The sequence below is a fragment of the Podarcis vaucheri genome (assembly GCF_965113315.1).
Source record: "Podarcis vaucheri genome assembly, chromosome: 1".
Classification (NCBI taxonomy): Eukaryota; Metazoa; Chordata; class Lepidosauria; order Squamata; family Lacertidae; genus Podarcis; species Podarcis vaucheri.
Genome location: NC_138759.1, coordinates 42011010 through 42014712, shown reverse-complemented (window position 1 = coordinate 42014712; position 3703 = coordinate 42011010). Strand labels below are relative to the sequence as shown.

General features: G+C 46.9%; 1 long non-coding RNA gene across 1 annotated transcript; it reads right to left on the bottom strand.

Annotated features, from left to right (window-relative positions):
- Positions 1 to 2693: 2693 nt before the first annotated feature.
- LOC309528157 lies at positions 2694 to 3061 on the bottom strand. The gene is made up of 2 exons (XR_014217576.1): positions 3007 to 3061; positions 2694 to 2821 (listed from the first exon to the last, which is right to left on the bottom strand). It is a non-coding gene; the product is annotated as an uncharacterized lncRNA (long non-coding RNA).
- Between the last annotated feature and the right edge of the window lie 642 nt (positions 3062 to 3703).

The following is a 3703-nucleotide window of genomic DNA, read 5'->3' as shown; positions in this document are numbered from 1 at the left end:
CCTCCTCCAGTCTGCCGGGACTTCGCCTGTTCTCCAGGAATTCTCAAAGATGACTGCCAGTGGTTCTGAGATCACATTTGCCAGTTCTTTAAATACTCTTGGATGCAGTTCATCTGGCCCTGGAGACTTGAATACATCTAAACTAGCCAAGTATTCTTGTACTATCTCCTTAGTTATTCTGGGCTGTGTTTCCTCTGCTGAATCATTTGCTTTGTTTGTATGGAGAGACGTGGCCCTTATGGTGTTGAGGTCCTGAGCTGTGTAAGGCTTTACAGGTCAAAACTAGTGCTTTGAATTGGGCCCAGAAACCAATTGGCAGCCAGTGCAGTCAGGCCAGGATTGGTGTTATATGCTCAAACAGTCTTGTTCTGATGAGCAATCTAGCCTTTGAATTCTGCACCAGCTGAAGTTTCCGAACCATCTTCAGAGGCAGCCCCACATATAACGCATTGCAGTAATCCAACCTAGATGTGACCAGAGTGTAGGCCACAGAAGTTAGGCTATCCCTGTCCAGATACAGCTGGGTACTGCCATCAGTAGCTTCTGCCCACTGTTTGGGTAGAAGCATCGGGGTGCTCTTCAGTGTGAGAGCCAGTGTGGTGTAGTGGTTAAGAGCGGTAGACTCATAATCTGGTGAACCGGGTTCACTTCCCCGCTCCTCCACATGCAGCTGCTGGGTGACCTTGGGCTAGTCACACTTCTTTGAAGTCTCTCAGCCTCACTCACCTCACAGAGTGTTTGTTGTGGGGGAGGAAGGGAAAGGAGAATGTTAGCCGCTTTGAGACTCCTTCGGGTAGTGATGTGGGATATCAAATCCAAACTCCTCTTCTTCTTCTTCTTCTTCTTCTTCTTCTTCTTCTTCTTCTTCTTCAGTGGTGGGGCTCCCCTGTTGGAAGCCATGATTGACTGCAGAGGCCAGTGGAGCTGGGCAGGGCTGGGAAGAGGCTTGGATTCCTCTGCCCAACTAAGATTCACTGGAGTTTAAGCTCTGGTCTTGGCTCTGAAGTTAGTATTCTAGTCTGCCCACAAGCATTTCCTTACCAACTGTGTCCTGCAGTGGCATAGTGGGGGGAGAGCACAGAGGCGGTTGCCCCAGGTGCAAAATTGTTAGGGGTGCTGCCTCAATGCAGCTGCTCGCTTCCATCACTGGGCTCCATTGAAAACGGCTTTTCCATGTGAACTAGGATGTGACCTCTCCAGACAAGGGAATGACTCTTCTTTCCTTATCTCTGCAGCTGCAGTCTCCTAGGTGACGCGGACACCGTTAGGCAATTGAATGCAGATGCGTACTCCACCCATTTCCCTCCCTCCCAACTCCCTCCACATGGCCCTGGGCAGTGACAACCCTGTGCTTGCTTAAACTTTTTATAATAATAATAATGATGATAATGATGATGATGATGATAATAATAATAATAATAATAATAATAATAATAAATGACACTGTGCTGATCTATTTTAAAATGTTGCTTTAACTGTTTAATTGTTGTGCTATTTTAATGGGCTTGTTTTATTCTAGCTTTTAATTGTGGATGTTTAGTTCAACATTTTTATGAAACTGTTTCACTGTGCATTTTAATTATGTGTGGGTTTTTTGTCACTGGTTTTACACTTGCAATGTACTTAGAAGACACCTTCGCAGTTAACTGGTATATTAATTAATCAAATCAGTGCTGCTTTTTTCTTTTTTGAAATTGTATCCTCCCTAAAAGAGGGCACATGTTGTGGTGGGACCTGGAGACTGACCTTCTGTGTTGTGGGTGGGTAAGATTGGTCAGCCACAACATCCGATTGGTAGGTCCCTTGATGTTGGGTTCAATCTGGCCAATAGGGCGCAGTCCAAACAGATTGAGGGACCTATATATACCCATGCACATGACCCAGAGCTTCCTCTTTTGGCACGGGCATTTGGAACACCCGCCCACCTCTCCCTACTTTTAGGGCTTTTTGCGCTTGACTTTGCTATGCCGTCGTGTGTCGTTTGTCTTTTTTTTTAAAAAAAATAATTTTTATTAACTGGCAAATCACATCAAATTAAATCATATCACATAAATTCCGAATTACAAAGCCAAATTTTAAATTTTGTTGCGGGGACCCATATTTCAAGATCCGAAGGGGGATTCTGATCATCTTCTTGCTGCTGCGTTAATATCCCAATCAGTCCAAATCAGTCCAAACAAAGTTCATAGTTCTATCCCATCTTATCTTGCTGCTTCCACATCACATCTTGTTCATATACAGTGGTACCCCGCAAGACGAATGCCTCGCAAGACGGAAACCCGCAAGACGAAAGGTTTCCATATATCGTCTCCTTCATAGATAACATCACTCTTTCCATCATAGTCTCGTAAAACTGTCGCTCTTAAGTCCCACTGAGGAGTTTAACCCACAATATATAAACAGCTCTATTTCTCTCTTTCTCCTCCCAGACTCAAGACCTCCGAGAGAACTTCCCAATATGGCGACGGCATTTTTAACTGCGTCATTCCTAAGCTCTTACACATTCCACGCTCTTCTTAAAACGTGCTTTGGTTCGAAAGTTTATCTCCACACAGCCTTAAATCCACAGCTTAAGTCCTTAAAATGACATTTCTGACTCGTGAGGGAAGGGGATTCTTGTTTAATCACATAGGGAAAGAAGGGAGAGGTTTCCCCCCTCCCCCATCAGTCATTTGCCGTACCTTGTCTTGGCGTATCTTCTCATGTTTTATTCTTATCTTGTTTTGTCAGAGATCTCTTCTGTTAGCAGTCTTTACTCCCCCTTCTTTCTTGAAATATGTGCATTCCTTTCATCCAAATTGTTTCCTTTGAAGTTCTGCATCTAGTGGCGCAAATCAGGGACGGCGTTCAGGAGTGCCGAAATCCCACAGGAGGGCTTTGTGCCTAGTGCCCCCACCCCCACAAATTCGGGGGTGGTATAGGGCACAGCAGGCAAGGGCCGTCCCCCCCACAATCCTGGGGGGGGGTTAAGGGGGCTAATTACCCCCATCATAGCCTCCAAATTACCTTGTGTGGGTCGGAGAGATGTTATTGTCAGCCATCTTCCAATTTGCCCCCTAGTGGCCCCCCCGTCGTGTGTCGTTCGTCGTTGGGACAGGGGCACGGCAGGAATTTTCCCCACTTGGCTGATTGGTTGTTGCCATTTGGGTTTCACCTGCCACATAGCAAATCGTCACAACTTGTAAGGTTGCAGATAGCCTCTGATTCAGGTGATAGGGATGGGAGAACACTCTCGCCACCACTATGTGAAGGGTATTCCATTAAAGGAATCCGGGGACTCAAATGGTTTGGTCAACCCCTGAGAAGAAGAAGAAGAAGAGTTTGGATTTGATATCCCGCCTTTCACTCCCTTTAAGGAGTCTCAAAGCGGCTAACATTCTCCTTTCCCTTCCTCCCCCACAACAAACACTCTGTGAGGTGAGTGGGGCTGAGAGACTTCAGAGAAGTGTGACTGGCCCAAGGTCACCCAGCAGCTGCATGTGGAGGAGCGGAGACACGAACCCGGTTCCCCAGATTACGAGACTATCGCTCTTAACCACTACACCACACTGGCTCTCCAGTGAGAGGAGGTTCTTCCCGTGCCTGAGTCCAGGGGGACATCTGGGTGGCAGTCATAGTCTGTCCCGGCTTTCCGCCTATCTGGGTGTTCACCCTTGCTGACCTATTCTGGTGCCCTGGGTCAGCGCTACCTGCAAGGGTGCAG